The sequence below is a fragment of the Cebus imitator genome, unplaced genomic scaffold, assembly GCF_001604975.1.
Source record: "Cebus imitator isolate Cc_AM_T3 unplaced genomic scaffold, Cebus_imitator-1.0 Scaffold114, whole genome shotgun sequence".
NCBI lineage: Eukaryota > Metazoa > Chordata > Mammalia > Primates > Cebidae > Cebus > Cebus imitator.
In genome coordinates this window covers 977407-991353 of record NW_016107429.1, presented here as the reverse complement: position 1 = coordinate 991353, position 13947 = coordinate 977407, and positions in this window count along the sequence as shown.

Below are 13947 nucleotides of genomic sequence, written 5' to 3'. Positions count from 1 at the left end.
AATTTTTGAGATTATTGTTGATTGATGTCTTAAAATACTCTTACACATTGTGATTTATGTTTTGCTGTTATTTCAATGAGCTTTTTAATCATTACATTGATAACTGGTTATTACTGGCCTAGAGATATTTTGATATTTTTCATATTGACCTTGTTTAAAGCAAACTGATTTACTAATTTACTCTATCAACCAAATAACCTTTTCTTTCCCAAATTATTTATGTAATCTTTTTTACAACACTTATACTTCTTCTTCTTTTTTGGTTTGACTTTAGTAAAAATGCCTTACTATTTCACTAATAATTTGGGGGGTTTTCGTGATTTTCTGATAAAAGTAGTTTACTTTTTATTGCTATAATGCTTAAAGAAGATCTGTTTTCTTTCTAATATTACCAGTATCAACTAAATTTGAGATTTAGGCGATCATAGCCTGTTTTGTTTATTTTCAGAATATGTTACGTTTTGTTTTATCATGGGTAAGGAAATACGGAGAAAAGGAACCTCTCTATTCATGCTATGTTCTTAAGTTATTCTTCCTTTGGCCTTCAGCTCTGCTATCTTTCTTTCCATTGATGATTTCCTTTGTGTGGTTTGGATTCTATCTTTGCTTAGAAAAATTTAAATGTACTCACATTTCATTACAGTCTGCATCTGATCTCCCTGGAGCAATGGAAAGATTTCCAGTGTTTTCTGTTTGAAATAATTGTTGTCTAGGATTAGAAAAAAATGTATATATCATAAAGAGTATATGTTTTAGATTCTTTCCTATTTGTCTAGGATTTGTTAAATTGTACAAAAAGATTTGTAGCCAAATGACACTTACGTGAAAGAAGCCATATATTGTGTTCACCTTCAGTATAACAGACACTTGTCTAGTCACTTGATATTTAAAGCTTATACCTCATTTATACATTTTTAGATAATATTATTTTATTACTTAGGCAATAAGTTTGTAGAGCTAAGGGCAATGCTAGCTATATCTATATATATAGATATAATCCAAACTATATATATCTAACTGGCATCAACAATTTAGCTATATAATGCAAAATTTTGTTGAAGAAGGATGTCATAGACTGACAATTTCTCTTTATCCTGTGTACATACACTTGCACATGTCTGCGCGCGCGCGCGTGTGTGTGTGTGTGTGTGTGTGTGTGTGTTAGCACAGACTTTTATGAGAACAAATTGCTGGGCTGCAAGGGGAATAATTTGCATTTTAGCAAATAAAATTTCCGTTATTTATGATAACGGAAAATCAGCAAACTTTGATATAATGTTATCAGCACAAATACAAGAATGGGGCATATAGCAGAAATCATAACTACTAATGCATAGAGGGGTCTACTGTATTGTTAAAATGTGTGGCATAGTGAATAACTGACAGATGAGCATTTGGACAGATGACATGGTTTCTCACAGTATGATTTATTATTTTATTTTAAATTATATAACTGTACTAATTCTGAGTTAATTTTTTTTAAAAAACATTAAAAAATACAAAATTAATATTCTGAAGCCTGTTTATTTACACATTCTTTCTACTATTCTAGAATATGAGCAACTTACAGAACCAGAAGTTTATTTGCTTATTTTTTTGTCCATTGCACCTGGCTGAATAGCTGGCATAAAACTGGCTGCTTAAACATTTAATACAATTTAATATGAATTCAATAGAAAGAACAGTCACATAAACAGTTTAGTTTAAATATGTTTCCAAATAGTTGTTAAAATTACATTGTTAATAAGGGCTCCATGTGTCCCCCTACCCTAAAGTTTCAAAAATAAAATAACAAAGTAGTGACATAAGACAAAAACAAGGGTGTGCTCTTATCTAACATTTAAAGTAGTAACTTTTAAAAAGTTTGTTATCAAGACAATTTTCTTTTCTCTTTTGAACCTTTAACATTATACTAATAAAAAGCCTGGTATAGTGTTGAGCTGAACCTTATGAAGTGATAGCATCTATCCACTAAATGTTCTACACTGTTGTAATTGAAAACAATATTCAGCAATACCATTAAGGTAATTAGAATCTGTATTGTAAATTAACAACTTTAAGAAAACTAATTTTCCAGATAGGATTGCATGGATAATGCAAGCAAATATGCAGCTAATAATCGTCATTTCAAATGTATGCTCACTCTTTAAAGGAACATTTTTAGACAACATTTTCTAATTGTTACTTTCATTTAACTTTTCAATAGTTGAAATTTTTTTCTCTCAAAATCTCATTGACTTTACTCCACCTGATTTATACTTAGTCAGCTGCTTATTTTCTTCTTGATTAAAACAACTCTGTAGTACTTTCGAGTTATGTATGCTTACCTTTCTTGCCTTTTCTTGCCTGTTTTAGAAGTGTCTCTAGTGCCTTTCTCCACACTAGAGACACTTCTAAAACAGGCAAGAAAAACTAAGATACCTACAAAGTTAAAGTAACTATGAAAGAAAACCATCCGTATAAAAACAGTCAGTGCAGTGGCTCACGCATGTGATCCCAGCACTTTGGGAGGCCAAGGCGGGCGGATCACGAGGTCACGAGATTGAGACCATCCTGGTGAGACCGCATCTCTCCTAAAAACACACAAAAAATTTAGCTGGGCGTGGTGGCACACGCCTGTAGTCCCAGCTACCTGAGAAGCTGAGGCAGGAGAATTGCCTGAACCCAGGAGATGGAGACTGCAGTGAGCCAGATCACACCACAGTGTGAAACTGCACCTCAAAAACAAAAACAAAAACAATAACAAAAGTCTAGAAGCAGTGTTTAAATACGTTATCAATCCTAAGTCAGGAAAAAAAAAAAAAACAAGAATATAGACAAACTGACAATGCTTTATTTATAACATTAGGTATATAGATTTTTTGGTAAATTTGATTAATCATCAAGAACATTTCCTTTGGATTATTTACCTCATTGTAGAATTCAGAGATTATTAAAGGTACTACAATGGAGAAGTCTAGTAACATTCCCCTGTTGTGCCTTCCTATAAAGTCACCTGTAAAATCAGTGCTGTGTCACTGTTTTCTATAAGAATGACAACTTCCAGCACCTGCCTGTTGAAATAGAAGCCACACTAAAGTAATTGGTAGAGAATGAGTAACATGAGGAACACCTGGAGTTGTTCCAGTCTTTCATCTGGAAGGTCTTTCCTGAATTCCCAAACTAAAGTAGACATCCTTACTATCTTCATCATTGCATCATTGCAACTCCCTAAATCTAGCTCACAGTAGACATCATTACAATAAATTTAACACTTTTTCTGTTCTAGTCTATATGCTCTTTATTTACACAGATACTTTCTGCCTTATCCCTTACCCACTGTATCTGCAGCACCTAACATAGTACCTGGCCTAAAGTATATACACGATAAATACACAATGAAAATAATAGGTAACCAATTATTCTTTCAGAAATTTACCAAATTTCTTCAAGCCTTGAATGTTGTATATAGATATTTAAACTGTGCTCATCAAAAACCTTCAAAATACAATGTTCTTATAAATTTAGTGCAAGTACATGCTGATATATCCCTTCTTGACCTATGAACTCTTCCAAGGAAAGGAAATCTTATCTACCTTTATATGTCTAAAGCCTGCTTCAGTAGCTATCTAATAGTAAGTCTAGATAAACTTAATGGACTATGCATGAACAAAGGCACAAAGTAGGTCAGGAAGCATTGGTCAGAACATTTTTCAATTTACCTTATTTAAATAAGACCTTATAAGTCTTTGGAAAGCTTAGAAACTTGAGTACACATTCAATCTATCTCTTTACCTATGAATTATATGTACACACACACACACTAAAACACACCCACACATAAATTCTGCTAAATCCTGAAATACGTGAAGGGGGAGGTTTTTCTAGTTGTATAAAACTGTGCATTGCATAAACCAAAGTTAGAGAACATGACCTCTTTTAACCCACTAATTGGATACTGGCATAGTTCTGCATGTTTGTGAACTATTACAAAGAATGAAAATTATTTTATTTTGGCTAAAACTGAGAGACTGCCTTAATTTAGACTGTGAGCCAACATAAGTAGCTATATTATCCACTTAAATAATAGAATTGATATGCTATCAGGTCACCAAGGAAATTTTCAAAAATTTCTCTGTGTGCCAAAAGAAAGACCCAATGGAATTTTCAGAAACAAAAAATAAGCAAGATACTTCAGTCAAAGTACCTTTTAGTGATAATTTAAAACTCATTTGTGTTTTGTTCTATCTTTGCCAAAGAAAATTTTTTTAATTGTATTTCTTCAAGAATGTAGGGAAAATAAAAATACAAACAATGGTTTATACTGCACCATGGGTAATATACAATATTAAAACATCACAATTCCTTGTAAAGTCTTCTAAGCTTAATATACACTTAAAAATTATCAAAAAACCATCACTGATTTACTTAAAAACAGATTTGAATAACAGAAATAAGCAATGTCTATAGCTTTATTTTCAACTATCCTATTTATCTCAGTATACTTAGCAACTTTAGTGTGGCCTTGGAAGGTTATAGATCAAGCCCATTTTGTCAGTAGTCTATCAACGTTGACTGGTGTCCAGAACCCAGCTGTGCTCTCTGTTGGTCTACTTATATTTTTTGACATATTTTCGTTGGTCACACTAGATTAATTGGTACAAGGAACCAACTTTTTAAAACAACACACATACTAGAAACAAAAATTTCCATAAAAATGAAGAATATGAACAGAAAACATATTTTTTGCCAGCTAGAAACAGGCAACTCTGAACGATTCTTAAAAGCAAAACACAAAGAACACACACACACACACACACACACACACACACACACACACACACACACACACACACATATCCTAAACCTAGAGGAGTTCCTTAAACTGGTTTAAGGCCACATATTTATATAATAAACAATGTTCCAAAAGCTTTGCCTATCACTTTTCAGTCCAGGTCCCCCAAGAAGCAAATGCCAAGAAGTAATTACATGCACAAAGAAAGTTTATTAGGAGAACCGCCTTTAAGAAAAAGTGAAGAGAGATGCAGGAGTTGCTGGGAGAGGTGATAGGCATGAAGATGGGAGCTTCAGTGAAGATGAAAGGAACGGAAGGAGGATTGAATGGAAGCATGGTAGACTGTAGTGTACTTCTTAGGAAAGTTCCAACATAGTCAATGAGAAGTCTTTGAACCAATGTCCCATTAGAAGAGTCCAACATCTTCCCAGAAAGAGACTACTTCACTATCCCTGCCACATCATTCACGGTTGGGAGACACCTGTGAGAAATGAAACCTCAGCAGAAACATAGAGCTGGACCTAGAGGCAGGAATATTGGTAAATCAGTTTCACACTCTCTATTCAGAGATCTCAGAGGTTCCTGCTTAATGCTGCCTCCTTCGCCTTCTGTCAGGATTTGCTCTAGACTTATTTCAGGACACATACATGTATCTTTGTCTTTTTTGAAACAAGACCCTTATCACAGTAGGGTATTTTTTGACTCAAATATAAACACAAGTAAATTAAATCTTACTGATAAATACAGGAGGCAGACAAATCCCTAGGCAGAAAAGGAAAGGTCCCCAGATAATCTCCACCTTGCCCCACAAGGGTTTATGCCAGATGATTTTGTGCAGATGAGGGAACCTGCACAAGGTCTTGGCTAGGCATGTCAGGTACGGACTGAAGGCCCATAGGAACTAGGGAAATGGGTTGGAGCCACCAGGAATTCGCACTTTATGCTGGGAGGAGCCTGGCCTCTCCAACTGGTTGTAGTGCTCGGGTATTCAATCTCTAAAGTGGAAACCTCTGTGCAGAACTCCTGTATACCTAATTTTTCCTGATTGTGAAATAAGAACCCTGATTCAGCTGAATCCTGCATGATTATTAAATGTAAGTCTTTGGGCCAAGTGTCAGGCCCCTCTCAGCTACATTATTATGTACATCCAAGAGTATGTTCACTTTTCTGCAACAGATTAAAAAAATCCATGGTCTGTCACAGATTTATGAAACTTCATGTCCTCAATTTTCTCCAAATTACCAATGACCTTGAACATTTTCAGTAGGAGTTACAAACTACTGTGAGCTGTTACGTACTTCACTGACCAGATTATAATTAATTACTCAAAGTTGTTTTTCCAGCAGACAAATTCTGCAAAGTATATATAGAAGTAGACAGGCCAATAAACTCCCTTGGAATTACGGGAATTTCTAGAAGCAGACAAGATAAATGAATGGATATATTATTTACATTCTATTCCTAAAATATTAACAAGTTTTTAAAAATAGACAAAATTAATTTGGCAGATAAAGTCCTTAAACACATTTTTTTTGTGAAAAGCCTCTTTGGGTATTAGATATTTAATTGTTCCACGGTCATTTATTTAAATTTCAAGAGCAATGTAAGATCACTGCAACCATCTGAAAAGCTGATCATCACAAATCATGGACAAATTGGTAAAACTAGCAGAACATCGTGAAGGATGTAACTGAATCAGAAGAGATAGAGGGGCTAAGTTAATGGCATGTGAAATTTCACATTTCAGTTTAAATCACTGATGATGGTGATACAGGGCTTTCAAGAACAAGGAAAGTTAGATGAAAAGAGAGGAAAATCAAAGAGTTAACAAATTTTTAATTCAACCTGGAGTATGCCATTCCATTGAGCAAGAACAACAACAAAGTTAAGTATATCAATAATTCTATTAAAAAACTTTCCCAAAATATGCTGAAAAAGAAGCGACAATCACTCTGTTGGCCAGCCTATAAAAATCAGACTTCAATTTAACTATTCTTGTATTTCTTTTTTTTTTTTTTTTTTTTTTTTTTTTGAATCTGCCTTTGGGATGCTCATGAGCTAATAAAGAAATTTGTGTTTCAATAAGTTTCCTCTGTTTCCAAAAATTTCAAATCCTAGAACAACTTATGTAACTTCCCAAAGTGTCAAAATTATCCTAAAAAAATGAGGATATTATAGATTTCTATTATAAAGTTTAAACATATTATGCAACAAGTCTTCATTTAGAGAAGGCTCAATAACTGGCAGCTAAAACTCATCAAATCATGTAAATCTTATCTTTTCCAGAATCTTAAATAACTTGTAGGACAAACTTGTTAGATTTCTGGTGTTCTGGAATTGGACAGGAGAATACCTAGAGACCAATATAAGTGAGCAACTGACAGTCATAGCATTTGGAAAGTAATGATGAAAGCCTCTATTTTATTCTATTTTTTATTCTAAAGATAAAACAAGTTCACATGTAATGAGCTTTACATGAGAAAATAGGTCTCCCTTTTGACCCTTTCCTAGCATTGTGAAACTACGAAATTGTCTTAGATATCTCATGTTTTAATTTTCAGAGGATTAAATGTACCTTTCTGCAAAACAGCTGTGTGTTTCATACAGGACATAAAAATACATATATTGATGGACCTGGAAGTTGTGCCTGTGAGTCTTGCATGGCATTTGAAGCTGCTGCTTCATTTACTCTGTCACCCTATTTCCAGCAATTGCCAAATTCTGGGAGGACAGAGGCAAAGCCAAATTCTCTATTCTTTAACAAACTTTTCTGTGAGAATTGTCCTCATTATCTCCAGTGATTTTGTATTACGTGTTTATTGCATGAAGTCCTATTCTTGTATTTCTAAAGAAGGGTTTTTTTCCATTGTGAAATTACAGCTCATCAAATCTACTTTCTCAGACAATGCAAATAATGATATTATATGGCGTAAAGAAAAAATTTTGAATTACTTTCCTCTCTAAATTGTCCATGCTCATAGGTTTTCTAACCATATTATAATTTTTTCATCTATGCCTTTTGATCTCTTTTATCATAAATTTTTTCTTACTCACAGGTTAATCACATTAGTGAGACCATTTAAACCATTTGAAATATTTGATCTTAAGACTGACAGATGATATTAATCTAAATATTTTCATTTCCTCTGAAGAGATAGCTCAGGTTCTACTCACATTCTCATCAGAATGCCAGATGTATTCTCTCTTTTAGAGTCAGAAACATAATCAGTCTAGTTTCTTGTAAATTTAATCATTCTAATTTATGTGACATGTTACTTATACAATGAGTTTAGTAACATTTCTCATTGTCTTCCTCAATATCCTGTCTCAGAGAAGACAGAAACCCATCAATGACTCTCGTCTGTAGAAGGATACTGTAGTCTTTGAAACGGTCCTTACAAAACCATAATTCCCCCTCCACAAAAAAAACCGGAGAGACAGGTATACTTATTTTTCTAGGATCTGTTAGGTATTATTAAAAGTGTATCTCTCTTTTCTCGAAGTCATTAAATGAACCCCCATCCTTACTGATACTTTATGTGTGGGATTTTGTCTGCTCACTTGGTCTTTAGTGCTCACCTGTATGTTGTGTATGCATGACTATTCACATTGACAACTGGTATCCCTTTGCTTTTAGCTAAGAGATATATTGCTTAAACTACATAAGTGTAGGGATTTTTTTGAATCCCTATTCTTTTTTTCTCTCTTCCTCTTTGGAAATAATTTAAACTTGATGTTTTTATCCATGAGCTTATGTGAGTGCTATATATTAATAATCTTATATTTTGTTATATTTGTATTATGTATACATGAGATTATCTCTTTATGAGTACTTTATATAGCAAGCCCACAAATCAGCTATGCAAATTGAACTGTTTCCAACCTAGGCACATCTGGGATATGATCTCTTTGTTAGCACCTCCTGATATTATCCAGTCATGACTGGACCCCAGACTTAACACCTTATCATACTGGATTCCTTGGGAGTATTTTGACCATGACTCACTTGTTAAGCCCTTACAAACTACAGCCATATTAGCTTTTCTTGAATCCCCCCACTGAGGATAGGAAAAGGAAATGTCACTTATTTTATTGTAAATTTAATTAGAGCGTCCTTAAAATTCTTCCAAATAGAAATTGGGTGTCACTGTCATCCTTATTGGCAAGAACAGTAGAAAAAAGTAAAATTCTTAGAAAAACATAAGTTAAAATCTTTGGAGCCAAGTGAAACTTTAACACATATGAGAACAAAAATCTGCTTTTGAACCCCAGTGAAATATTTAAGGAGAAACCCAAATGTGATCTCAAAAGCAGCACCAACATTCTACTAATAATATTCCGAAAAATTATTGCAAGACACTAATTAATTGGGAGAGATCCTACTTTTTGTAGATCTGGAAATCACTGCAAGTCTCCTCTAAAAACTCTGGATATCAGTTACCTGTTAATGATTCAAACCTTGTAGGAAATGACTTTACCAAGTTGTTCTAATCAAACCCACTATTATAAGAGGCTTAGATTAAGGTCCAGGACGTGCATCTTACTGCAGGAAGGTATACGTAACAGTCAATACCATGGCCCAATATTTCCTCTTCATAATGGTATCAGTACCTTTATTCTGTTTTCTTGAATACATGTTTCTATGATTATTTCTGGTTATTTTCCTTCTTATAGAATATATTATGCTACTATACCATGAACTTTAGTTGCACAAGTTCCCAGCCAGCTGGATTTTTCCAGACTAATGGCTTTCAAGGATATGAATAGGTCACTTAGTGACCCAGATTTGGTTTAAACACATTATGTGTTACATACATCGCATTTCCAGAGTTGACTGCTACTCAAAATGCTGACCTGCTTACTTTGTCATTATCAGCTACATTCTGTTTTAGGAGACACTAGCTGACTAGGCATCCCAAAACCAAATTCAATGGCTCTTTAGAAAATCTAGCTACCAATAATCTTAGTTATCTTTACTTGGGAATAAAACTAATAAAAATAATTTGAGTTTAGTGACAGACCACAAATTAAACACAGTAAAACAATTTATCCAGAATTTTCACACTATTGAATTATGCTCATTACTGAAAGAATTTAGAAAATAACAACTGACCCTGTAAGAAATTAATCTATTTGCTAAATATGTGTACATGAACTAGTCAATGTGCATCAAGGTATGAACTTTATTGATATTTCCACTAGACAGACTACTGTATAGCAAGCATAAAACTTATAGTAAAACAAAAAATATTATCTTGGGGAGTAAATTTTGCTAATAAGCAGTAAAATACAAACATTGACAAGTAGAAAATGAGTTTTATAATTGTGGAAAACCACTGTGTGTATGCAATAATTGCACCCATACAAGTTTCTGTGAAAGCAATCCCACCTACATAACTGCCTTTAGCTTACTCAAGTAACAAACTACCAACACATTTTTACAGGGATTTTTTTTTCCTTACCTTCTAGACAAAACTTGAAATATAAGACTAGACTGTTTTAAATCTGGAAACGGCTTTTTGCTATATTCCTTGTATATAGTTACTATGCTAAATAGTGTCTTTTCGGTGTCAATAAAATTTCATTCAAAACAGTTTCCCCTTAATATTGTAAAAAATACTGTGATTCTTGCTTTTGCTTATTCAGCCCCATATAATCAGGCTTTGTTATTAGCTAGTAAATAGGCTTATAACATTCTAACTTTTAATTGAAAACCAAAACTGTAATGAGATTTTATATTATATGAGAAGTCACTGAACACAGCCATATATACAAAAACAATTGCAGACAAAGATCTAGAAGAAATAACAAAAACTCAAAGTTTCATTAGGCTATGTGATTACTTATATTATGATTAGAGACAAACAAATTGAGGAAAAAGAGCTCCCTAGTGCTTTTTGAGCAATTAGGATTTAAGTCATCTTAAAGGAGTTACAGTGGTTGTCCTTTTGATTTTACATTTACTATTTCCTCTTTTTTGATAATAAATGTTGCTCTTATAGAAAGAATTTGAGAATATCTTCAAATTTATTCACAAATAAGGAAAAGTAAATAGAATAGGAAAATTTTTATGCAAATCTAGCTTTTAACATAGAAATCAGGTTGGAATGAAGAAATCCTTTTTAGTAGAAAATCACAATTTGTACATTTGTATTACTCTATTCTTGTATTATTATAAAGTATTACTTCAGACTGGATAATTTATAAAGAGAAGAGGTTTAATTGGATTATGGTTCCACAGGCTATGCAGAAAGCATCTGTTTTTCTTCTCAGGAGGCTCAGGAAGCTTCTAATCATGGCAGAAAGTGGAGGGGAGCAAGGCACATCACACGGACAGAGAAGTAGCAAGAGAGAATGAGGGGGGAGGTGATAAACACTTTTAAACAATGGAGTCTCACAAGAGCTCACACATTACCATGAGGACAGTAGCAAGTGTGATGGTGCTAAAGCATTCATGAGAAACTCACCCTCATGATCCAATCACCACCCACCAAGCCCCATCACCAACATTAGGGATTACAATTTGAAATGAGATTTGATGGAGACATAAATCAAACCATATTATTTTAGCTCTGGCTCCTCCCCAGTCACATGTCCTTCTCATATTGCGAAATACAATCATCTCCTCTCAATAGTCCCCTAAAGTCTTAACTTATTTCAGCATTCAAATCTCTTTTGACTCCACGTCCAACATTCAGGGTACACTGGTCTGAGGGGTGAGCTCCCAAAGCCAAGAGTAGCTCTGCTCCTGTGGCTTTGCAGGCTTCAGACTGTGAGGCTGCTCTCACAGGCTGGCATTGAGTGCCTGTGACTTTTCCAGGTACATGGTACTAGCTGTTGATGGAGCTACCATTCTGGAATCTGGAGAATGGTGGCCCTCTTCTAACAGCTCCACAAGGCAGTGACCCAGTGAGGACTCTGTGTGGAGGATCCAATCTCAGATTTCCTCTCCACTGTTCCCTAGTCGTTGTTCTCCATGAGGGTTCTACCCCTGTAGCAGGCTTCTGTCTGGACACCCAGGCTTTCCATACATCTTCCAAAATCTAGATGAAGCCTCCCAAGCCTCCACTCTTGCAGTCTGCAGACCTGCAGGCTTAACACCATATGGAAGCCCCTAAGACTTAAGGCTTTCACCCTCTGAAGTAGCAGCTTGAGATATTTGTAGGTCCCTTTGAGCCACTTCTGGAGCTGGAGTAACTGGGATGGAGGAAATCATGTCCCAAGTCCTCCTAGGCCTCAGGTCCTCTAATGGGAGGGGCTGCAAAGGTCTCTGCCTTTAAATCCTTTTCTTCATTGTCTTGGCTGTTAGCACTTGGCTCCTCTTAAACAAGTTTCAACAGCATGCTTGAATTCCTCCCCTGAAAATGGGCTTTTCTTTTCTACCACCTGGTCAGGCTACAAATTTTCCAAACTTTTAGGCTCTGCTACCCTTTTAAATATAATTTCCAACTTTAGGTCATTTCTTTGCTCATGCATATGAGCACAGACTCTTATAAGCAGTCAGGCTACTTCTTGAACATTTTGCTGCTTAGAAATTTCTTCAAGGAAATACTCTAAATCATCACTTTCAAATTCAAAGCTTCACAGATCCCTAGAGCATGGGCACAATGCAACCAGGTCCTTTGCTAAGGCATAAGAAAAGTGAACTTTGTTCCAGTTCCCAATAAATTCCTTATTCCCATCTGAGAACTCATCAGCCTGGACTTCACTGTCCATATTACTATCAGCATTTTGGTCACAACCATTCTACCAGTCTCTAGAAAGTTTCAAAATTTTTAAATCTTCCTCTCTTCTAAACTTTCCAATCTCTTCTAACCTTTGCCTGTTACCCCATTCCAAAGCGACTTCTACATTTCCAGCATTATAGTAATGCTCCACTCCTTGGTACCAATTTTTTGTTAGTTTGTCTTGCATTGCTATAAAGAAATTCCTGAGACTGGGTAATTAATAAGAAAAGAGGTTTAACTGGCTCGTGGTTCTGCAGGCTGCACAGGAAGCATAATGCTGGCATCTGCTCAGCTTCTGGAGAGGCCTCAGGAAGCTTCTAATTATGACAGAAGGCAAAGGGAATTAGGCTCATCACATGGCTTGGGAAGATCCAAGAGAGAACAAGGGGTAAGTGATACACTCTTTTGCAACAACCAGATCTCATAAGAACTCACTGACCATTGCAAGGAGAATACCAAGGAGGTTAGTGCCAAACTATTCATGAGAAACCTGCCTCCATGATCCAATAACCTCCCACCAGACCCCAAATCCAATATTTGGGATTATAATATGACATGAGATTTGGTGGGGACACAGATCCAAACCATATCAACATTCAGTGAATTTATTTAACTTAAAATAATTGTCTTAATCAGCTTAAGCTGCTGTAACAATTTGCCATAGACTGGGTCGTTGAAACAACAGAGTTTTTGGTGAAAGTTTCTTTCTGGCTGCCAAACTGGTTCTTTTGTACTGTGTCCTCCCATGCTGCAAAGAGAAATCTGATCTCCTCCTCTTCTGAAAAGGATACTAATTCCCTCATGGGAGACCTGACTCATCCCAGCAGCACCTATTTACATCCCAGCAGCACCATCTCCAAATACCATCACATTGCTTCCTAAAGCTTTAATGTATGAATTTGAGAAGACAAAAAAGCATTTAGTCTATTACAATATTATATACCACAAATATACCATCTGAGTTAATAACAAAAGCTAAGTCTCTAATTGTGATTTATATTTTTACACAGCTAGGAAAAGAAACAAGTGTTTTATTCTTAATTTAACCAAAACCCTAGTAATATGAGTAAAATTCATTTGATAATTGATATTTTGAAATCTGAAAACTGTCCTTTGTTCCTCTGATAGTATAAAGCTATGCAATATATATACCCAAGGCAGAGCCTGAACTCTGCATTCACTAGAGAATTGTGGATTCTGCCACATGGCTGCAACAAAAAACATGTTTTCCAACTGCTTTACACAGTGACAATTATATACCCTAGTTCATAGTATAAAATGATTCTGATTATTGGGATTGCTGACTTTGTACATTTGAGTTTATTTCCTCATGTATTCTGTATTTTTCTTAACTCATTCCAACATTAACTCAAAAGTCCAAAGTCAGAAGTCTCATCTGAGACAAAGCAAGTCCCTTCCACATATAAGCCCATAAAGTCTAAAACA